This window comes from Cuculus canorus, chromosome 3, assembly GCF_017976375.1.
Source record: "Cuculus canorus isolate bCucCan1 chromosome 3, bCucCan1.pri, whole genome shotgun sequence".
NCBI classification, from domain to species: domain Eukaryota; kingdom Metazoa; phylum Chordata; class Aves; order Cuculiformes; family Cuculidae; genus Cuculus; species Cuculus canorus.
The window spans coordinates 24231243-24256166 of record NC_071403.1 but is presented as its reverse complement, the minus strand read 5'-3'; the positions used below and the strand labels follow the sequence as shown (position 1 = coordinate 24256166).

The 24924-nt window shown below is 36.6% G+C and overlaps 1 protein-coding gene across 6 annotated transcripts in view; it reads left to right on the top strand.

Moving 5' to 3' along the window:
• EPHA7 (EPH receptor A7) overlaps positions 1–24924 on the top strand; it is a 165680-nt gene that overhangs the window by 9726 nt on the left and 131030 nt on the right. The gene's annotated exons all lie outside the window — the stretch shown is intronic.

Below are 24924 nucleotides of genomic sequence, written 5' to 3'. Positions count from 1 at the left end.
AGGTTATGTTCCTCGCACCTCTTGCTGAGCAAGTCTTACCTAACACAGAATGTTGTATTAATAATCTTGGATATGAGTAGTTAAACAATTAGGTCTTTCACGTGGTCTGTGACAGAATTATAAGGAAAGTAAAAGTGAGGAAGAATGAGGTGTGGTTGGTAATAGGAAGAATACACACACAGCAGCTGAGTTTTGTCATAAGTACGTAAAAATTCAGACAACCACAGTATCATTTCAGATCTTTCAAACAGAGTATAAAGTTTCCAGAGTAAAGTATTGGGGTTTGGTTTTTTTTTTTGTTTGGTTTTTTTTTGTTTGTTTGGGGTTTTTTTGGTTTTTTTTGTGGTTTTTTTTTGTTTTTTTTTTTTTTTTTTTTTTTTTGCATAAAGCCAACTCTAAACTTTTGGCTCATCATGGGATCATGGTAGTTAGTTCAAAATACTAGAATATCAAACTATGGAATTGTACTTTCTCATTCAGACTGATTCAGTTACCCCTATTCTTAGAATAATGCTTACCCTCAGCGTTGCTGTCACTGGGGCTACATGCACAAGACATTTTTGCTTAGCGTGGGCCAGTATATTTCATTGTCTGCTTACAGCAAAATCAAGAGAATAGGCAGTTCGTTTGAAGACAGGTATTTTCTTGTACACTGAACACAAAGTCTGTCTTTTTTTTCGTCAGATAACACAAGGAGGTATATATCACCATATTTTTATCATAAGATAGGCAGACATTTGTTGGTGAGAAATACTGTAAGTCAAATACTGGAAGAAAACCCCTCCAAATCTGTGAAGAGGAGAAACCTGCAAAATCTCACAAATAAAACTGGCAGCAGTCACTGAGTCTGTGTGAGGACTTCAAAATCCTCTACAAAGTATTATGAAAACCCTGAAAAAAAAGTGGATGTATCTCAGTATTAATTTGTACTCAGTGAAAAAACACAATTGTGCTCTTCACGAGTTTTTATGAGGCAATTTAGTACAAGGTGAAGTGAATGGAGTTGATCTAAGGCTTTTGTAGCCTTGCACAAATCTTTCATTGTTCTTTTGGGAAGGGATGAGGGCTTATACACTGCGGAGGGTGATCTCATTAGGAGTAATCGTAATATGAAAAACTGCCCCCACGACACCGTTCGGTAGACTGTATTAAAGCTCTGTTAAAAATATTAAGCACTGTTTCCCATGGAAGGCTGTTTTGAGATTTTGAAGTGGTTTTTTTGAGAGACTGACTTTTTTTCCCTTTTGTAGTTAACTTGCTCCTGGTTACAGGCATAGTCTTGGTTGATGTAATTAGTATATTAATTTTATTTGACTTTCAACAAAGGAGAGAAAGTATCCAAAAAAGAAAATGTATGTTGGAAAGTGGGTGGGGGTATTTCATAGTGCTTCGTAGCTGGTATTCAAGTAACCTGTTTATTAAACAGACTTCTTAATTTCTAACCATGCTGATGTTGACAAAAAAATTAAATGATAACTTGAGTATAGTAGCGTGCTCATTTGCAAGAACACATCCCATTTTTGGCTTACTTCCAAGGCAATCACTAAGAGAATACACTAGTTTGGAAACAGTCCAGAGAATCATTTATGGTATTTTTCCTCTTCTCTTTTAGTGATCCTGTTAAGAGTTTCAAAACAAACTCTGGCTCCATATTGAGGCAAGTTAATGTATTTGAGAGGGAAAAGGTGGGAGGCAGGCACTTGCTGAATGCGTGCTGTTGGCAGCTCCGAGTCAGAATGATCTGGGTGACTGTGGCGCACAATAGTAATTGCTGTCTGTGATAGTTGTTAGCCGTGTCTGTGCTCAAGGATGTTATTAAGTATGATCAACTACATAGTGACCGATAATACAGCTGGCACACTGATACCACGTCTGGTTTTTGTGACAGATATTGAGAGAAACTTATCTGAACGTTGACACTAATGCAACTGGCTATCTGTTACTGTCAAGCTGTGCAACAGATCAAGCAGAAGCAAGTTGGCATGTGCTTTCTTAACCCAGAGCTTTTATAGCCCTTTCTGAGGGCTCACTTCTGCAAATACTTTGTACCTGGCACGCTGTGTGACTTCTTTGGGACTACTCATGGCAGAAAGCATTGTGCTCTATCAGGATGGGCAGAAGTCTGATTCCTCTCTCACACTTCCTATAGCTCAGCTGAATTAACTCAACACAATAGGAAGGTCTTTTAAAGATGCAGAATAATACCTTATCTGGCTGCATTGTAGCAAAGGTAGGAGTAGATGGCCACATTGTATTCCATATAGCTCTTCAGCCTGTAGCTCAGTGGGGATTTTCATTTGTGTTATGCTGGCTTGATTGGCTGGCTGTGATTGAAGAATGTGTTTCTTTTGCATAAAGCTTCTCTCCTGTGGGTGAAATTTATTGAGTTCAGATACTAAAACAATTGAATTTTGATTTAAACGCTACTCTGCAATAGATGTCCTGCCAGAAGATTTTTTGTGGTGGTGGTGGTGTTGCTGCGTGAATGTAAGTAACTGGTAATGCTGTGAAGGATAAGGAAGGAAACAATCAGAAGGTGTGAAACACAACCTGAAAACTGAGCTCTCATGTGTTCCTTCTTCAGTGCTTGGTCTTCCAAGCTGAATTGATTTTTTTTGGATGTACACTGATTACTTCTCACTGTAGGTGTGCTAAGAATCTGTGCCACCTCAGTGATCTATCGTGATAACACACATACATAAGAAGGCTAAATTCCAGAAAGCTCACAGTCATCAATTAAAGTAAAATCTTTAAAGCTGAATGAGACAAAAATGAGAACTAAAGAAGCCTCTGAACTCTGAATTGCAGATTCTTTTGCTTATGTGCAAGGACACTTATCTCTTCAGTGGTAATCATGTCTACTGGTGTTGACGCTAGGCTTAGATGTGAAAGTTGTATATTTTAAAGGATTTTCTTGAAAGGTACCTAGCAAAGGTACCAGAAAAAGTACTTAGAAATATCCAGTGTTCTTCCAACGTCATGTATTACATTTGTTCTGGCAAAAAAGCTCCCAACCACAAAGCCCCAATAAAGTTCTCACTATCTGTAGTGGACTCCAAATAGACCTGACTTACGTTTTTTTTCTTGCCAAGGAGTCTGATTGATATGTTGTTCGTGTAAGGACCGCACTGTGATCAGTGATTGGTTTTTAAAAGAGAAAAGAATTCTTTGATAGATTCTAGTGCAATGTATTTCCCATCTGTTTCATGTTAGTTGGGGAGAAAGAGAATTAAATTTATTCGATGGCAGCAGTAGAGTGATATTTCGGAAGGTAGGAAGCATCTCTTAATATAAGTGAACTGAGAAATTACATAGATGATTTGGCACCAGGTCAAAAAAAATCCAGAATTCTAGGGAAAGCCAAATGGATGTGTTTTACTGTTAAACATTTTATAATACCATATGCATTAACAGTTGTTTTATTGGCTCCAAAATAGGGAGAGGATTATAGCTATTTGTGCATTTTATCTTGGTGAGGTAAAAAGGGGAGCTACAGAATTTTCTTCCCAAACTCTGTCATGTGCTATACACGCTGTGCCAGACTGCAAGCTGCACCTGTTCCTTCTTTATTTCTTCTTGGGACAAACTTTCATGTCTTGATTTTATGAAAGATTGCTTGATGACTGATCCAGAAACCAAATTTGCTTGGCTTATTTGTGGTAAAGTATGTGTTGTGTTCTTTTGTTTGTTTCTTTTTTTTTTTTTTAGTATTGGTCCATGTAGGAGCTGATGTGCCACAAGTTTACTGATAGAGGTCAATTAAGGGGAGAAAGTGAATGAGTTGTCATTTAAAAAAAAAAAATGTTACTATGCTTCTAAAAAACCCAAGTTGTGCATATTGCAGATTTGGTATAGCGCTTGGACCAGGTAATGTGTACCAAAATCTGTGGATGACCTGTGGCTTGAGTAGCCTATGTTGGATGTTCCTGCATTTTCAACTTTAAAATGTTTTACTTAGTTGGAAAGGGGCGAAATGGTAGAAAACTTTCTCAATGGCATTTATATCATCAAGAGTCTGTTTCCTTTTTTGAAGAAAAGTTACCTTTCTTCCATTTGCCTCCAAAACTACTCTAGGGAAGAGAAAGTAATTATTCTCAGCAAATTGAACCAGAGCAGAGAATAAGGATATCCAACTCTTGTCATTTTCTCTGAAGCCAGTGGAAGTTTAACAGGAGAGTGTCTACCTCCTTCCCTTTTTGTCCCCTAACACATTAAATATTTTTTCTGTCCCTTTTTAAAGAAAGGTTAACGTGTATCAGGTCCCAGATACATGATGTATTTTTTAAAAATCGAATAGTTCCTACACAGCTGTAAGTATCTTTCCAAAGGATCCTAGCAAGGTTCAGAAAAAAGATACCAGATACTTTTGAGGCAAAAGTAAGACCTTCTAGCCAGATGATCAAGAATATTGAAGATGTTTCTACTATGAAATGCAGAGCTGTAATTTCTGCTTCCAGCTCCCTAGAATGTTGCATGTCTTCACTTTTTTTTTCACTCTGGAGTCTTCTGACTGCCTTTCATGTTGAGGAGAAGTAGAAAGATATATTTTCTTGCTCTGTCTTTCTTTTGGACCAGTCGTGTTCCTAAAGACGATGATTTTCATTAATTTGTCAGTCTCCTTAAGCCACTTGGTTTCTTTGACCTATGTTGTCCATGTCCTTTAGCCTAATTGATGTGTCAACATGGAGAAGAAAAGAGGAGAGAAGCCATGTCTACTGTTAAACACATCCCCTTCGAAGAGTGCTTTCCAAATTAAATCATAAAAAATGGCTTGTCTTCTTAGTGGTCAGGGCTAGCTATCACCTGGTTTCTTTATATTTCATAGCTTTTGTTCCCAGTCTCCTCTGGGTTGCCTTTTGTCCCTAATATACAGTTTGGGTTTTTTTGTATTGTTCCTTTGCCTGAAATGTCTGAATTAGTTTCGTAAGTATGATTACAGGCTGTCATAGTTTTGGTGATACAACATCGTCTCTCAAGTGTGATACGAAGATAAGTGGGAAGTAAGGTGATGTTAATATGAAGTCATCAAGTGGTGGAGGAAGTCAAACCCAGCTAGCTCTTATCTGTAATGCCATCAGAATCATCTCTAAAAGGAGTTAATGGCAGAGCTACTGATGTGTTTAGTTGCCAATGAACTAGTTGTTTTGCTCCAGAAGAGCTGAGAGGAGCGAGAAAGCACATGCAGGTAGGAAATCAGGAGCCCAGATTCTAGAAGTAAATTTTTTTGATAATGTAGTTGAATTTGGAGCTCTTTCCCTTCTCCAGCCTCTCTTCTTCCCAGTCCCTCACTCGCCATTCCTCTTCACAGATTCTGTTGTCTCCATTAATAATTTTTATTTAATATTGCTAGAACTTTGCTGAATATCAATTCCTTAAACTAAGTGTATTGTACTTTTTTGTTTGTTTTGTCAGCTTCACTGCTGTGCGTAGATTTTGGAAACACAACAAAGCCAGCAATGAAATTTAACAGAATTTTAGTAAATTCTCTTTAGTTATAGAGGAAGCACTAAAGCTGTCTTTTTACGAGTCTGGGATGCCACTGCTGAATTAGCTACGGTTTCTGAACAGCTGGGCTGTTAACTCCTTAGCCATAAAGTCTATCTTCTGTTTGTTCTAAATGAAGCTTTAGTTGGTATTTAGAAGTAGAATCTCGTTGTGTCAAATCTGTTGCCCAAAACCATACATCACATCTTGCTTCTGAAAGAAATGTTTCTGCCCAGAAATAATCTGTGAAAGGTGCAATAGGCATGTAATAGGTTTGTTATAATTTTCTAAGTGTAGAAGACTTTCCTAGATGAAAAAACAACTAGTGTGCTATGAAATTCTCGTGGTGGTGTGTGTTTGTGTTTTGTTTTGTTCACCTCCCCAGGGTTTCTCTTAACTTCTGGGAAAAAATGACTAAAAATAAATTTAAATATTCTTTCATTTCTGAGTACAAGTGAGAGATGTGACACATACAGTCCTTGTTAGGGGAATCTCACGTGTACATGCATTCCATTAAATGACTGTTAGCTTTTTGAGAAAACCCCCCAGACAAGACAAATTCCAACACACCCCAGCCAGAAAACGAGGTTCCCGGGAATGAAAAAAAAGGTGACTTAGTAGATTATAGAGAAACTGAAAATAGAGATCATTAAATGGAAAAACTTATCACAGAAAAGGGACAAATATGTCAGTAAGCGTTTTAGTCTGCTTTGTGTCTGTGAGACATCTATTATATCAATGGTGAAATGCTTTTCAAAGTTGTTCAAACTGCAGTTCAAACTATAAATTGTTCTCTGAAAATAACCTTAATCATAGGAGTGAAGGGGAGGTTCTTATTTGAGAACTCTGATAACCATACAGAGGCCCATATTTCGTACTGCAATTTAAAGAAAAAAAATTATGCGAGCAAAATCCTTACTTAACTAGATTAGCTTTTGAATTTTGCTGCATCCCAAACTTCCTGTTATCCTGAAAATACATGTAACCCGTCCGCCCAACAGTTCATATGTATTAAGCAGTATTAAATCTTTAATAAGAGTATCTTCCTGTTTTCACTTGAGAAACTGTGGAGATAGTTTTCTCTTTATGTGGATTTTCAGTTAGTATTATGCCTATTACCACTTGAACAACAGTGTTAAAATTCATCATTGCTTCTTCTCTGTGTTAAATCTTGATGTACTGAGCAAGCTCTGTTGGCAATGCTAATTTAGTTTTTAAAAATAACCCGTACACAGCTTGTAGATTAACTATTAAAATTGAAAACAGGTAAAACATTTTCAAATTAATATCTGCAAAACCAAAATAGATCTTTCAAAATGTACTCAACACATACTTTGCTTACAACACGATTGTGTTGGGTTTTTCCCCTCACTTGAAATACTATAAATTTATTAATAAAAGCTTAAGACTGGAACCAAGTTAAGAGTTAAACAATTTGTGAGGGGCTTCCTTAAAAGAATTAGAGAAGTACCTTCAGGGAGCTTATTAAAAGCCACATGTTCACATGACAGGAAAAATATGTAGATTTTTTCTATTGTAAACCTTCACAGAAAGTTGTGGCATCAGGATGAGGGGGGAAAAAAGGCAAGTTCAGTGTTTAATTCAATGTTACCCATCTATAATTTCATAAAAAATAATCTCTCTTTACAGGATAATATATTGAATTTCTTCTACAACATTGCATTACTGAGAAAACTGCAGCAATAGCAAATATATTTAAGACATTTTTAGAAATAGTCTTCTCCTTACTCTGTAGCCTATGTCTATCACACTACGTTCTCTTATCCCTAATATTAATGAAAAATATATGTTACTTGTGAAAGTGAGTGATCCTAATAAATAGTTCATGGCAGAAGCTTTCTTTTCTGTGGAAATTGTGTATTTATTTTCTTGTTCTCAGGAATATCAGAGTATGCCTGGTGTCTCTGGTGAAGGAGTGTTCTTGTGTACTTTTCCATTAATGACTGTTTCTGACTTCATCAAGTCTCCCTAATAAACACAGCATGCCAATGTACTAGAGTGTGACTGTGCGGTACTTAACACTTTTTTCCTTCTATCTATTTTTCTCCATTAAGAGGAGATTTTCCTTTAAGGAAAAATTATCTTTTAGAAGCTATTTGTATTTAAGTAATTTTTGCTGAATATTAAGGTAATTTATAAATTTAATTCAGAATGTTAAAGGCAGCCTAGTATAAAATTTGTGTGAAATAAGAAATGTGCTCAATTATTATATTTCTAGAGTACTGGTCCTGCCAATGAATGTACTGCCATACCTTTATTTAGCTGGGTGGCCCTGCTGCCTATCCTAAGGAGGATAAAGTTTTTCACATCTGTAGGAAACATCATTTTTTTAGCTCAGGTAAATTGATACTTTAACTTTTTATTTTTTATGATTTGGATTAGTTACATTAGCTCTTGGCAAGACATGGTTCTCCTGCAATAATATCAAGCATTTTCCTAATAAAAGCTAATTAACTGTAATTATCAGTATTTTCTGACACCTGACATACCTCAAATGTATGTGATTGATGGATGAAAAGGAAGTACATGATTAAGAAATATAATTACTGTTATTACTTTGAAATGTATTTAATATACATAAATGCAAAGATTTTTTTTTTTGCTGTAATTGTGAAATAAGATGAGGGTTAATTCTGAGAAGCTGATGCAAGTCTACAGCCCTGGCTTCCTGGTTGGCTACAGATATTTTCATTTTAAACAAAAAAAAAATGGTGATAGCATGTATTACCATAAACATTCTGTAGAAAGCATAACAGTGGGGCTCCTACTCTTCAGTGAACAAGTTGTGGCTATTTTAAGTAGTGCCTAACACAGAAAACTATCTGTAGGACTGCAAGCTGAGGCATCACCCTTAAAACTTAAAAAAAAAAAGGCAAAAATCCTGTTAACGTGTTGAGAATAACATCATGTGTTAGTATTTTCCTACTGAGGAAAGTGCTGAAGTTTGAAGTAACTGTAAGCATATACATAAACCTCAGACTTTTAAGTTGATTGAACATATTTAAATGCATCTTTGATCGGATATACTGTCTTGAATCGTAGGCATTGTGGTGGTGTAAATGTGTAAAGAGAAGTGAACATAAATGGGACTCAAAAATTCCACTGATGGTGTACGATATGTATAAATTCTAGCATAATTAGTCACTATAACCTGTTATTATTCTTTCCTTAAATTTAGTGAATGTGAAATATCACCCAGCCTAGATGACTGCTGTTCATTTTCCAGTAGATTGAACACAGTTCGTTGAACTAGGGTGGCCCTTGAAAGTGATACTTTGAAATCTTCTGGCAGATAACTAGCGTGGTGGCCTCATATATGTGACCTGCTGTATGTTCACTTCACCTTACTGGATATATCCTTATGATGTGACTAAATTGCAAGTGTCCCCTGACACTTGATAGGGCTTGTGTTTCTCAAATGACCATGTATATGCTTTTGTTTTTAGTCTTATGATGTAGTGTACACGTTCATGTTTCTCTGTGTCAATTGTCCATCTACTTCTGATGCATCATCAAGGAAAAATTTGGGAGTTATCTGGAGCTTGAATTAATGACCTGATCCACCCCACCTGAAAAGTTTGTACTACCTGTGAACACCAACCCTTCAAATCCCTCAGTTTCTCAGTTTACTAGTTAAGTCTTCATTTATGAGCACTAAACATGGTATTCTTTTAATTTCCTGAATGTACCATATTTTTTCTTTTTTACACTAAAATATCATATGGGTAGATTTTGAGAACAAATTATACATTTCATGAATATCTATGTGGTGCCTATTTGAATCAAACCATTTGTGTCTGCAGAGGGGCGTAGTTGGTATTGAGAATTTCATTAAATCTCTAATTTAAAATGTTGGACCCTTTGCTTAGTGGATATGAAAATGCTTGAAGAATGAGATTCTATAAGTAAAGTTTATTGTATTCCTAAAAGTTTTGCAGTTTGTGTATCAAACAGCTCGTCTCTGTTGATGCTGGAACAAATTACATGTTCGAAAATTTGCCTGTGGAACATGGTCTGAGTGGGCAACATGTGGCTGTGATCACTGATCATATTTACATGATCTCATTCAACTCAAATTTTCCAGGCTTAGGTCAATTATTTTTCTTGCTGAGGAGAATTTTAGCTTGGATCTCTTGCTTCAAATAGGGCATGCCTGTTAACCAACATGCAGTCACTGTTAGGTTTTATTAGCCCCTGCTGAAACTTGCTCTTCTCATAGTCTAGCAGTTAGAACCATTCATATAGAGCAGTGGGTTCCAGTCTTTTAGGTTCCGAGCTTTCTTGTAAATATATTTACTATGTTAAATAAGCACACATATATAAAAATATGAAACATTTATCTTGTATGTTTGAACTCTTGTGTTTCAAAACGTTAACTTTTTTATCTTGCTTGATTTGTTTGCACAATATGTGTAAGTTTCTGAGATGAATGATAGAACTGAAAATCTTCTGCTAATGTTTTGTTTATAAGGCTGATGTGTTTGTATGTCAAAGCAAATGGAGACTTATTGATCTTTTCTCTTAATTCTGTTAGAACGTGTAGTTTTGTTTGAAGTCTTAAAATATTAAATCAGAAAATGTAATTAGCTAGAAAAAATATTGCATGACACCTTCTTTTTTAAAGATCATCTTTGATGTTTCATTTTTAATGCTGCGTAGAGATACTTTTGGAATGCGATCGGAATCCTTTTGAAGAGAGGGTATTCTTACTTGATTTTGTTTTGTGGGATCAGGCCCATGATACAGTCTCTTGACTGAAACCAAACATTGAATATTGTTTGTTTGATTTCTTGTGTTTCAAAATACAAACATTTTTTTCTGAACAGTTTATTTGCACAGTAAATAGATTAGGTAACTCTCCATTTTAATTTTTGTGCAGCTTGGTCAGAAGTTTTGTTCTGTACCAGTAGCTCTTCAGTAAAAAATAATATTATTATTAACATTAAAAATTAATATTATTATTGTAATGTCATTTTGTGCTGATTGTGTAAGGACAATATGTTTATACAGACAAATGGACAACTTCCAAAATATGGGCAGCTTTATTGACAATAACTAGAAAAAAAAGTACTGATGAAGTCCCTCCAAATGATACCTAAAGGAAATGGACATTGTTTTAACTGTCAACAAATCCCAAGGCTCCACAATGTCACCTAATTATCTCACCTGTAGAAGTCTCAGCCAGATTTAATCTGCAGCCTGCTGCCAGGAAGTGTGGAAGTATCATGTGCTTAAAATCATAAGCAGGGTTGAAAATCACGTCCCCCAGTGCAAGGGCTATTTGTGATTTTGATTTATGACTGTCTGTTCTGTTCACTTTCAGTTATCAGTAGTTGCATATCACTTAATTTTCTGACTAAAAGGGGCAGTTCTTTGGCTTTACGATGTGTATGCTTGTCTGTCTGCTTTTGTTTGTTAGTTGAAATAATTCTCTTTTTGGCCAATTATTAAAAAAGTCAGGGGATTGCTAGCAGGTAATGCCAGTATACAGTGGAAAGAATTAACATCTTTTTAAAACGGGCTTTTTCTTTCTCCTTGTGAGTGCAACAGAGGAGGAGACAATGACATACGTATTTTGGATCTTTGGTGTTAAAGGTTTTCTGTCCTGTGTAGAGCTACACAGTCATGGTATTACTGTTATAAAAATCATGTATCGAGGAATGTAAGATTCAAAATTGCATTACAGAAATAGAGATGAGTATTATATAGAAAATAAAGCACATGTTGATAGTACAAATGATTTTCAGGTTTTGAATGAGGAATTTTATTTCTCTCTTTAATACAAGGACTAAATGAAAATACAATCCCTGTTCTCACAGAACAAACCCCATTTTTTAAATTCCACTGTTTAAAGACATTTTGTGTACTTATGCAGTAACAAGGATATCCGTTATTAATTAACATTCAGGAGATAACTGACTGTCAGTTGCCAGTCACAGTGGAGCTCGGAAGAACGTTGACGTTGATTGACGGATGTGTTCTGGGACTATGCACAAACAGGCTATTCAGGTCATCTGAACACATGAAAACATTTCAGATCAGCTTCACGAACACAAAAAGATCTTTTGCTTAGGCTGTCCTTCTTTATAAAGGAATGATAATCTTTCCGTATATCCTAGATTCACTTGATTTGTAAGTTAAACCTTAGCTTTCTCGCATCGTAATCACCAGTTAAGAGTTTAGTTTGGTCTGATAAATGTGGGTAATGTGTCATCCTGTTGTTTCTAGCCGTGGTATTCTAGCATTTGGGTTGAAATAGTATTGTGTTGCTTCATAAAGTGTTATATATACTTACCTAATGGATATATACTAATGTAATTTCTTCTGTAAGTAGAAGAAAATCCTGAAACTCTAAAGTGTATTACATCAAAGTAAGTTTTAAGTATCTGTGGTTATAGCAGTAGTCTCCGTTTCCCTGAATTCCGTTCACTTCCAGTGAAATGAGGACCCATCTTGTGGCACTCTCACACCTCCTTTTAAAGTAGGATATAATGAACCCTTTGTGTGCCACACGGGCTGTCCAGCTGAGGAAAATTTGATTTCTATGTTGTGTGGAAACAGTGGCTCAGGTCCTCCTGCTTCTTTTGGTGGGCACCTGATTGTACGACAGTGGTAATACTTGGCGAAAGGAATACATTATGGTGGTTTATAGGCAGCATAGCCCATACAGGGAGATGATACTTTCCTGAATAGTAGAACAGCCTGGTCACCTTCAGTGTATGATAAATGTCTGTTTCCCAGGTATTTATTTCTCATATTTTTACTTCATTTTAATTTCCAGAATATGCTTACAAATATATCATGGTTAACTTGGATTTGTGAACTAAAAGAAATGGAGGGGTCTACATTAAAGTGTGGTTAGAGGAGAATATATTCTGACTGGAGCCCTTTTCCTGTAATTATTCACGGAGAGGAAACTCCTGTGCTCTGTTACAGGTCTCTGATGGTCAAAAAATTGATCTGTCTTGTCTCCTTTGAAATCCCCATAGCTATCTGTTTTGGGACACACCGTTGTTCCAACCAGTCCAGATGGAAGTAACGCACTGCTGGGTATCTCTTGCCAAGCACCATCCCGGATAATGGTTTCTGAAGGATATTGGGGAAAATCTGTTGAGAGCTGTCATCGTTTCATACTTACGTGACTGTTCTTTCTCTCCCTATTCTTTCCAAGTACCTGCAACTGGGATTCCTTAATGCTTCCTTTGGGGCTGGAGGGTGAGCTGAAGGAGCAGAGCTCCTTACTTTTATCCAGTGGAAAAGGGGACCGCAAACATTATTGTTGCAAAATGCTTATTTTCCCTTGGGTAAAATCTTGCTTGCTTTATTCATTAAAAAAGAAAGAAATAATAAAAAAAAAAAATCAGTCCCTTGGGACTACTTGTAAGAGTAAGAAAAACAGGAATTGGCCCCATTTCATAACCATCTGTTATTAACAGAAAGAGCAAGGACCAGTATTGCAGTCCTTGCTAAAAGCAGTTTGTTTAATAGGAGTTAGTACAAATATGAAAAATGTGTTTTGCACATTACTGTGGCAATATCCCCTACCAGTAGTATAAAATAATAATAAATAATAATAATAATAATAATAATAATAATAATAATAATAATAATAATAAAAGTCATCGTGATTCTTGGTGTACAATTGCACTATTGCGTTATTTTATATTGTGGAAGGCTGTATGCAATAAACATCTCGGTCCAAGAAATAGATGTATTGCTGTATTTTTGAAAATCACTTCAGCTGCTTTCACGCATATTTTTTCATAGTACATCTTTTCATTTTATGACTGAGTTTTCTTTTCTCCTGTTTTTATGACTGAGGTAAACTTCCTTTCTGATCACCGCTAGTTTGAAAATAGTGGCATTTTTCCTTCTCCCCCAGATGATGTTTGCCTTTCTATTTGGTGACCCCCAACTCCCTCTCTCAACTATAACTACAAGTGTTATTGGAAAACAAAAATAATTTGATTCATCCTGCCACACTATGTTATGGCAGAAAGGTAGTTTTGGTGGCTGATACTTCCATTCACTTTTATAGGCTGGACTGCCAGGTTGGATTATGGTTTTTATTCCCCCCACGTTTGTGACCTCTTCTGTATTTGGCACTTATACCTTAATATCTGAGAGATTTACTCTGTATTGTTTACCACAAAACCCACAGCTCTGTAAAAAAAAAAATAAAAAAAATCAGTTTTCATCCATCCCTCCCCCTTTTTTTTAATCAGCTTTTATATACATGAATTTTAGATCATCCTTAGTTCTGAGAGTTGTGCCAGTCCCTGCTAGATAACTTGAGCTGTGGGTTTTAACAGGGGTGTTTAATCCCTCTTCCTTTGCTTCTGGTTGTAAACCTATGTTAGGCAGAGGAAGGGTTGTTCTAACCCTGTTGATTACACTTCAGCGGGAGACGAGTCCTCTGGTTAGCTATAATGCCTTTACGGGTGGCTCTGCACAATCAGTCTGGCACCGAGGACATGCAGTGTAGCCCAGAATATATAAAGGAAAAATATAAATTATGGTAGAAGGCTGGGTGTTTCCATGGTATATGCAGACAGACGGGAATTGCTGTATTGGATCAAGTAAGTAGCTTGTGAAATCCATTACTCTTTTGCCAGCAATGTCCAGTAGCAGATGTTCAAAAAAAAAAGGATAAAACCCCATCAATTTCGTTTTTCTTCAACACCAAATAATTCTAAACAGCTCGGTTGCTGTTTCTTTATATCCTTTCTCCAGTCATTCTGTCAGTGAATTGTTAAAGGATGTCTGATTGTTTTCATTCTGTGTAATAGATACATCCTAATCCTTGTAAGCTCTTGATTGTTTTTGTGATTTTTATTAAGTTTGTGGCCTTGGTTTTAAATAGAGTGGAAATTCCACAGTTGTTTATATTGTATACTAATCAAGCATTATTATTTATAAAATATATACTTTGAACTTGACTGAAAAGCCCCTTGAGGCCCTGACACAGAAGCACACACAATAACAACACTAAGCTGGTTTCTGTGTATTTAGAGAAGTGTGCTTCAGATATTTTCATTGGAAAAACTAATTAATCGTTTGTGAAATTAGAGTAGGACAAATTCGTGAGATTCTTACTACAGCAACTTTACAGCAACTTCTTTTTCTGCATTCATCACCGAGGCATTGAAGGGTTAACCCCCCCCAAACAGTGTATCACTTTCCTTAAAATACCATTGGGAAACTGAGATAAACGGTAAAGCATTTTCTGTGTTGACATGATGTTCGCCTGTCCGATTGCATCCTTCCCAACAGACAGCAGAGAAGCAATTACAAAAAAAGACATCTGTGCCAAGGTTTGGCTAGCCAGGGAGGGCAAGCTCTTGTGTTTAAGAGGTAGAGAATCCAATCGATGAAAATGTCTGGGCCTGTTAGCACCAATAAAGCTGAAGGCCACTGGGAAGCTCGGAGACGGTCTTTTGTTGTGGAGATAGAAAAGAGGCCGAAGCTGTGACACTTGGGGAGGAATAGGGTCAGCTAGTACGATCATCCATCTTCCTCAATGGCAGCTTTCTGTCAGTTTTTAACCCTGCTCAGCAGAGGATCTAAACCTCTATTGTTGGCACCAGCCAATTCTCAGCCAAGTGTAAATGAAGTTAATATTCACTGACCTTATGCATAGCCAATGAAGGTCCTTGATGTCATCCTGGAAATAATGTTATCTGACACTTCAAAAAGCAGATGTTGGCAGGTTGGTTGTGGTTTTTTGCTGAGCCAGAACGCAAAGACGCATTGTTTAGCTACCTCACATTTAAACTGATTTCCATAATAACCACAAATAGGCCTTTTTGACCTTAAATTGACATAGTTATGGTTTTAGTTTGCATATCATTATATGCTGATCACAAAGCCTGGCTAACGTGCACTAAATGATCTGGGAGAAGGAGCTCAGTTCACTGTAGAGAAATATAGGTCAGTGAGCTGACACATATATACTGATAAAACAATGAGTAATTAAGATAATTTAAATAGTTTAAAGCAGACATTTTTATAACACAATCAAGAATAGCAACAATTTTACAATGTACCTTTGTGAAAGGAAATATATCACAGAAGTAAAAAAAATATCGCTTTCATGGGTGTGGTTTTTATTTTGAAGGGCTTATTACAAGCAATAGTTAAGATCCTCCTTTGACTCCAGTAATATTATGTCACGGTGAAAGATGATTATTCTCATATTGTTTTAATTACAGAAAATTAAAACGATTTGCATAGATTCCACTTGGCCAGAAGTTTATCTAAGACAGAAGCATACTCATGATGACTGCATATATATACAGTGCATTTCATCAGGATAGACTCACAAGCCTTCCACAGACTTATCTGCACTCCTTTTGTGTGATAGCCAATGTCCAACATCTGCTGTAACTCTGGGGTGACGCACTATAGCTTTTTTTAAGGCACAGTGGTGTTTCTCAGCAGCCTGTGGTTCTGATTTGAGGAAGCACATAAACATGTACCATACATGGGAGGAGAAAAGTAGTTTATTTTTTTTTTCTTGTAAATTATCTCTAATTCAGGCTCACATGTTCGTGTCTTATGAGGGATGAGCATAATGGCTTAGAAAATGCAGCTGCAAGATGAGTAGTCGTTATTAATAAAAATTTTCAGTTGTATCCAGCAATGAACTTTGCGCTGCCATGTTTTTCCCTACTATATACAGAACACAACAGCAGGTAGCAGAAAAATAGAAAACTCTCTATTATGTCCTTGTATTGGTTTTATTAATATGTTTGAATGATGACTGTAGTATAGTTTCACTTTTGAGGCTATGATCCATACCTGTCCTTTTGAAAAAGAACTTAAAGTGCCATGGGTTTTTTGTATGTGGGGTTTTTTTTTATTTTTTTTTGTCGAAGAATGAGTTAGTGGTTGGAACTGGGAAAGCTTGATCACAGGAGTTGCTTGGGAGGCAATTATCTGACAGGCTGGCAAAGATAAGAAATACCAGAACAGATCCACGTCTAATTGAAATCACTCAGATCTGATCTTAAGATAAACAGTCCTAGGATTTTTTGAAACTGTTTTATTGATTGTGTTCTTCCCATCGGTTGTGTTTGTACCTGTTAAAGATGTGAACATGTTTCCTGTAGTAACAGATTGCTTAGCAACTCATCAGCTATGAGATTTCTCTGTATGCAATTCTAAGAAATCAGTAACTTTTTTTTTGAAGTTCAGCACCGTATTTCATTAGCTTCTGGTTATTTGTCCCCTGGCTGTGACATATGATGGCTCAGTCAGGTAGCTCAGATGATTAAAAGGCTACTTTTATTTTGGACCATTTTTAATGGGGTATCTGATAGCACTAATTTGTCCGAACAAATTAACTAAGATTCTGCCCCCCCCCCCCGCCCCAAATCCTGTATTCAGTCCATTCTACAATAATTCTGAAATTAACTAAAGTTAGAAGAAAATTTCTGAAGTACAGAATTACAGCCAGCTACTGAATATTGTGGAAAGAGAAATGAACCAGAGACCATTGAAAGCACCTTCATGGGCCTTTAACAAGCCCTAAGTCTGCTAAACAAGCAAATTAATTTGTTCAAGACTTTACAGAGACCCATTCCTTCTGTAAGTTATAGTGAGTAACAACAAGGTTTAGTTACATTTTCATTTTACTACATTGCTTTAAACTGGTTCATTTCTGGCTCAGTTTTGAAAGCCTTTCCCTTTGTCAGGCATTATCTTATGAAAGTGTAAAAGGCAAAAAAACCACCCACAAAACTGACCCAATTCTGCCCTCTCCTCCAGCAGAAATGGATATTGAACTACAGAAGTTTATTTCCCATTTCTGGGAAGACACTGTGAAAGAGAAATTTACCTTTGTGAATTAAGCCATGGGCAGATTGATTCATTTCATCCTCTCACTATTGAATATTGTTCCTGTTTTAGTTGAAAGTTTGAAAAATACTAGCTTTCCACGGGCAGGCTGCTGAAGAAGTGATCCAAAAATAATGTAAATTGAAGGTGTTTGGTTTAATATACTTTCCTGTTTGTTTGTGAGGGTTTTTTTCTCCCCTTTAAACAAAACAGAACAAAACAAACCATACTTTGGACTAAATGTCAGCAGAAGATTCATTGCGGGGGGGTAGTGACACAGCTAGCAGTGAAGCACAAGGGTTTAGGGAGGACGCTGGTGGTGTCTCTCTTGCTATCTGAAAACAGGAATAAGTCGGACAGTACCAACAGTGGGTTTGCTAAGTGACATTATTGCTGTGTCTGGCAGCTTTCATGGAAAAGCAGGGACTGGTAATCTGATGGTCTTGCTTGGAACTAGGTTGGTTTTGCTCCTGATTAATCTTATCTGTAAGGAGTGAGTTCTTCAACAGCAGATCTTTTTGGCCAGTTCTGTTGTTTAGAATAATAGATAATTTTCACCTCTGGACTCTCGGCCTCTGCAGAAATAGTCTGTATGGATCTGAGTTCATTCTATATTGCGTTGTCAGCACAGCTGTGATTTTCTTTGACATTTACATCAGCGGGGAAGAGAAAAATGGAATTAGGTATGAAAAATTGCTTTGTTCTCTTGAGTTTCTACAAAAGATCTTTGAAGTTGTAGTGTGAAATCTCTAGCACATCTGCAAATGATTTATACTAATAAAGACTAACCAGCAAAATTATGTTGGAGAAAATAATATTGGAAGAAAAAAGCAGAAAAAATCAATTGTATGAGGAGATAGAATATCTAGTACTGAGTCATCTTCCCTAATCAGTAGAAAAATGGATTATGTGACTAATAAAGAATCACCTCAAAGAGCATAGTTAAACCATGTACCATTTTATTGGACAGATCAGAAATACTGTAAATAACCTAGCAGTAATGAAAGATGTGATTTTACAACAAACAGAATTTGCCATATGAGTCTTAACTAAATGTACCACTTTATTCTTTTGTATACCAACAAGGCTATACATGGGGGATTGGTTTTTTTTGTAAGCCAGTAATATAATTTGATCCACCCACACAGAGCATTGAACTGTTAAAAGCACTTGTAAAATTGAAGCCTGGGGTTGTATCCTCGATGAGAGGGAAGGTGAGAGTATGATGATGATTGAAGGGTTGTGGACAGATGAGGAGATGCAATATGAGAGCACAATTATGCATAGAGGTTGAACTTGGGGATGGAGAGGTTTCTTAGCCTCTACCCTGAACTTCAGAGTGCCAGGCACTGGATGTGTCAACAAGTGAATGACTGCAAGTGTAAAACAGGAATTTTCATAACTGTGGAAGGCCTATCATTTAACGGTTTGCACACAAGAGCAAAGTGTATCTCGGTGCTTGGCTGGAAGCTGCCATTGCTAATAACAAAGGATCGTGTAGGCATCCTTGGTTTGCACGAGTTCTTTACATCAGGCTTTGCCTTTGTTTCATAAAGTCAATAATGCAAATGTGTGAGAATAAAGGTGAGGCCTGACCTTGTGCCCGTGAAGTGACTGGAGATTGTCTTTCGTAAGACCTAAGGCCTGTTTCCTGCTTTTCTTTGATTTTTTGTTCATGACAGTTTTCAGACACGCTAAATAACTGTGTTAATAGATTAAATGTAAATGGTAAATGTTGTGGAAGCACCTTTCATAAATGATAAAAAAGGAAGGGCTTATTTGTAAGTGCGCCTATATTTTTATTTAGTATAGGAGAGTAAGGTGTGTTCTGTTCTTCCTCTTCCCTGTTGTGAGCTGCTCCCCTTTCTCCTTCAATGGCAGGGTGTGTGACAAAAGTTAAATTTTTGTACTACCTGTGCAAAAGACTTCACTGTGTTTTATGCATGTGGCAAGAGAGGCAGGAACTGTGTAATATAACTTTAGGGAAAAAAACAGATAAAATTTAAATTTATGATCTGGACCTAAGGCACTTGAGCTCTGTGCTTCTCATTAAGCAAGTGGGAATGTCTCTTTTCTCTCTCCACCATCCCTGAGCACCTGCAAAACTGGAATTAAAAGATGATTTCAGTAGAAGAAGGATTCTAAATCTGAGAATTTGCTCTTGTTTTTTTGTCTTTTAGCTTCTTAACCTTTAGACAGACTTGCATAGGTCATGCAGCCAAAATTTAGTAGGTCCCTGTGAAATAAGGGATGTTTGAAATAATCACAATTCTTTAATCCTTGTGTATGCATCTGTCCAGTCTCTGAAATGTAGTTGGATCATCTTTTCAAAATATTTTCTACAACTGCAAAGACTCTAAGTTGTTTTTCCCTAAGCTGGAATTTAGGTATTTGTTTAGAAATGGCACTAACAACAAAAACATGTGATTCTTAGAACAGAAATTTAAAATAGGTTATCATTATTTTAGGATTAAGAATTAAGGAAAAAAAAGGAATCTGAAAATTTATATGCTCAAGTCTACTAAGATTTTGAAGTCCTCATATTAAGACTCACAGTTAAAATGACTGCAGCATTGTTTTTTTCATAATCAGTCAGATAAGTTTGGGATTCTTCTGCTGTTATTTTAAAACATGCTTTTAGTCTAGATGAATCAATATATCTCGGAAGAATAAGCTAAGTATCCTAGTTCATCTCATACACCAGTGACAGGACCGCTTAGGATGTTGTGATAGCATACTCATAATGACTTTCAGTAGCTTTTACCAGCACAAAACCATCGAAGGCAAAGTGTCTCAAAGTGTTGGAGAATGTATATTTGTTGTATAGGTGTAACTGCGGACGTGATTTAACTTGTGCAAACCTGTTACCACTGATGAGGAATAGGAAGGAGAGAAGCCTCTTGGGATCCATAAGTAAAGATTGAGTTTGTGTGGCTAGTGGATAGCAAAAATACCCTTTGTCTTGCAAACTAAGTATGTTTGCTGCAGAATTCACCAAGTAGAGCATAAGTATGGACTGCTGTCTCTTTCCGAGATGACTGTTCATAGGGGCCCTGTTGGAGTGAAATTGTGCTACAGGCTGTGTCTGTAAAATACTCTCAATGGCCAGACTGTGGAGGACATTGAGTACATGAGGTCTGGGACCTTCACAGCTCCTTGCATACAGTGCATCAGGGAGCACAGGACGTGCAGTGTCTGTGTAACTTCAGTCTTCTTATGGGCAGAATTTAAGTTGAGAACAAGGAAATATCCTTCTACACTGAGCAACAGAAGGTTTCTTGTCAAGGCACACCTGTTCCTACGTGCTGAAGAGTGTAGGAAAAAACAGGAATTGTTGGTGGAAAACAAGCATGTCAAGGGCAATCTAGGTTTAAAAGCAATTTAAACTGAACAGGAACAAGCCTTATTCTGTTTGCGTGGATTTAATCAAGAACAACTGCATGTGAAGACTACAGTGATCCACAGCTTGCAAATCAGATGTTTAGCGATGAGTTGCCATGTCTGATCTCTTTACCACTGACTGCTAAATAGGAATAAATTGTTGAATATACAATGCCAATCTCATTATTTCAGAACTGTGTTCCACTGCGTTTTGTACTTTGAAGTGACTGGTTTTGCTTGCACTTAAGTAATGCAGAGTGCTCTCAGTATACAGCCCGAGAAGTTTACAGCCTTGCTGCTGCTCTTCATTTATGTTATGACATCTAGCCTTCCTAGAATGATTAACTCTTGCTCTTCTGTGTGAAGTAAAATGATGATTGACCGTCATTCACTGACTTCTTTGCAATACTGGGGAGAAATAGAGAGGGTAACTTTTCATTCTGTGCTAAAAATAAAGTATGTGAATTCAGTAAAGTTATACTGGACAATAAAATGAGCCTAAATTTACCCCATTGTGTGAAGTGCCTCTTGCCAGCTCTTGTTATGTTATCATGAGCTTTATTCCTACTTTCAGTTTTCTTTTTTTGAATCTTTTAAAGGGTAAGCTGTTAAACACTTCTGATGTTTGACAAATGCTGTGTCATTAAAGATACTAAAAGAAGATAATGAATGATAAGGGATAATCAAAAAAAGAAATGGAAATGGACATATTTTGCAGTCCCCAGTGCAAATAAGTAGAGATCGACCTCCTGTTGTTAATCTTTATATATGCCTATTGTTCATTAAGCAGGGAGTTTAAAGTTTTTTGTTGAGGTATCTTTTTCAGATGTGAGCTATTTGTTTGGGGCTGTGTCAGAGTCTAATGTAATCTGCTTGCTCTGGAGGAAGAAAGTAATGCCTTCTAGGGAGCATTCTTTTAGGACTCAGAGAGCTTCCTTCTATTTTTGTTGCAGAGCTATCACCTGCAGTGCACTTCAGGCCTGAAGGGGATCATCTGGATGGGGAAAAAATGATTGTTCTTTTACTAATAAAACAGAGTGTTTGTGTCTGTCTTTGCTGCTGCACAGAGGCATCCCATTTAAAGTCATTAAAAACTCATTGATACATTTATTCTCAGCACAATGCACTAATAGCATTAAAAATTGTTAGTAGCTGGCTAATGTACATTTGCAAAAACTTGTAGTGCTAGGTCAGCATACATGCTACTTTTCTGTGATAAATGAACAATATAACTTACCAAGGCAGAGAGAAATTAAAAATATTTACAGCATCAGCGTTCTGTCTTACATTTCACTTTTTTTCTCTTCTCTTCTCTTCTCTTCTCTTCTCTTCTCTTCTCTTCTCTTCTCTTCTCTTCTCTTCTCTTCTCTTCTCTGGTAGATGATGTCTAGTGTATCATACGGTTGTAGTGATTTTGCACCATTATTTTCAATTTGAAATAATGGTTAAACATATTTTGACAAACTTACAAAATGAAGTCATTAGTAAAAGATAATCCTCTAAAACGATCAGAAATCTCATGTTCTTCCTTACTCCCTCAGTAAGCACAAAGAGTTAATATAATCTCACAGCACATTGCCAAAAATTCAGAACAAAGCAAATTGATGTGTAATTCAGGGGTAAGCAAAATAATTTTCTGCCTATTTGTAGAGTGACCGCTTTTAATTTGGCCTCTGGGACAACTAATAGGTTCCTGAAATCATGAGCTTTGTGTGGAAAACATCACTTTCTACAAAATATTCCAATATATGCATGTTTTTCTGTACCCACAGCTTATTTGCATGATATAGGTTCATCCATGTTTCCATGAAAATGAATGCTAAACCTTCTGCTGAATTTATTTATCAAACGTTGCATAAAAACTGAATGCCATGTTCTGTTCAACTATTCCCACTGGATTTTCATTGGCAGAAGTTAAAAGGTGAAATTTTGGCCTTACTGAAGTGAATGGCATGAATCTTAGTTTAATTGGACAAGGAGCTGACACAGAGTATTCTGCTTATTATCTCATAGTAATTTCCATGACAGCTAATTGTGACGTCACAAAGCAGAAGCACTGTGGCTAAGAGAGAGATCAAGAGGAGATACTTTTGTAAGCAACATAGATTATGCTTTATTTTAAACATGTCCTGTAATAAAAGAAAATAAATGGTGGAAAATAAGTGATATCTAAAGATATTTCAGAACTTGCTGTTGAAAAGACTTAGTATTTTATTAGATAGTGATGAACATGAAAAGGAAGATTATAAATTCCTTCATGATTTTTAGCATAATTGTAATGAATATCTTCATGTGGCGCTTGACTATACCACATTTTGACGTGAACAATAAGCAGGACACTAGCCTATACAGGATCAACATTTCTCTTTCTATTTTGATTCCAAAAGAGTTGTCTGCTGTCACAGAATAAGTGAACTTAATCAGACGTGACTTGACTTCATGTCTGTGCAGGAGGTTATCTCTTGTAAAAGGGTAGACTTGTGAATGAAACCTTTGTCTTCAGCTTCCTTATAATCCTGCAGTACAGTTGAGCATGTTGGCTCAGTTGGAATAATGTGCTGATTTTCTAAAGATGAAAAAGAATTTTAACCCCTTTCCTCTTTTTAAGTTCCCAATTCTGTACTTCCTTAGGTTTCACACTACTTGCCTTGGTTTTAGCAACTCTGATTTCAGTCTGTCACCTTCCCTGACTAAATATAAAAAATGATACGCTCCTCTTTTTGAAGGAGAATATTCAAGAAATGCATTCCTGGCGAGAGTGCTGTTTTGTAGCAGTGGGGATTCTTTTTGCCTGTCATTTTCTTAATTCGGTCTCTGTTTCAAATCTTTATCAGCACCTGTCCTTTTAAGGAAATAGATTAAAATGTCTGAGGGTAAATGGAGGATTGATTTGGTGTGAACTTACAGCTTCTGTGCTTTTACAATACATGCAGTTATGAACAGGGCTACCAATTGCTTTAACATTCTTACTGACTCTGACTGCTTTGCCTCCTTGACTTTGTGCATGCTGATTTTAGTTCTCCTTGCTCCATGTTAGGCATATATTAAATACATATTTTAAAAGAAATTATATATATTTTATTTAGAAAAGGGAGCGTGTGAGGCTCTTGTATGAAATATTGGGTCACCCAGTAAGTGCTGGAGAGGGCTTAGCTGTTAGGTAACCATGGAGGTATACGAGGAGTAAATACCAAAGATTTTTAGTTTAATAAAATGATAACACTCTTCTGAAATATTATAGAATACATTGCTATAGCTCAAATATATTGGTGATTGTCTGACTAGGTTAGAGATAAAAGCAGTAGACATGCGTTTACTCTGTTTGCTCCCATTTAATTTCATCATAGTGAGTCACATAGGCATCAAGATTTATATGTGTCTGATAAGTACTTGGGATAGAGAGTGCTAATGATGGTTGTAATGCTTTCTAGAATTCTATTTCTGCTGACTTTGGTTGACATTGTGACTCTAAATACTGCAGACTCTGTAAATTATAAAGTGGAAGACAGAGGAGGGGAGAACCTGCCTCAGAATTCACACCATATTCATCAATATTTAGTCATCCGTTGGTTGATTTTATAATTTTTTTTTTTCCTCCTGTGTGTCTGCACGGACAGAACGCATGGTGCTCCTCAGGGAATATTTATCGGGTTGGAGTGTGCATTTATCACAAAAATTCAGGGAAAGTGAGGCATAAACCATGCTGAGTTTTTTTGTACATACAAGGTACTTAGAACATTTATCCTTCAATCCAAAACAAAACCTTGTCAGTAATCAGCACAGAATGGAGAGAATTAGCTCAGTCTTACTGTGTCACATGGGACAACTATCTCTAGCACAATCTGTTTATGCTGATGGCCCTAGCTCTGACATGACAGATGCTTGGAAAGCTGCTATCACTGCTGCTGCTGTTGTTGACACCGTTGCAAATTCTTAAAGGAAAGCTGCAATGAGTCTTACTCGGGTTAAAAAAAGAGAACCACAGTGAAAACAAGGCAATCTTTTACAAGATCTCTCTTGCCATCGTGTGCTTTTAGATAATATTAACTATAGGTATTGGGGGTTGAAGGTCTTAACCTCTTTAAGTGACTGTGCTTTTGATTAATAGAATTTGGAATATTGTGAAGTGTTTACACATCTCTTGCCATCTTCATTTATATGACTTGGGTGTCTGCTGCTGTTGCAGCAGTGGTCCTTGGA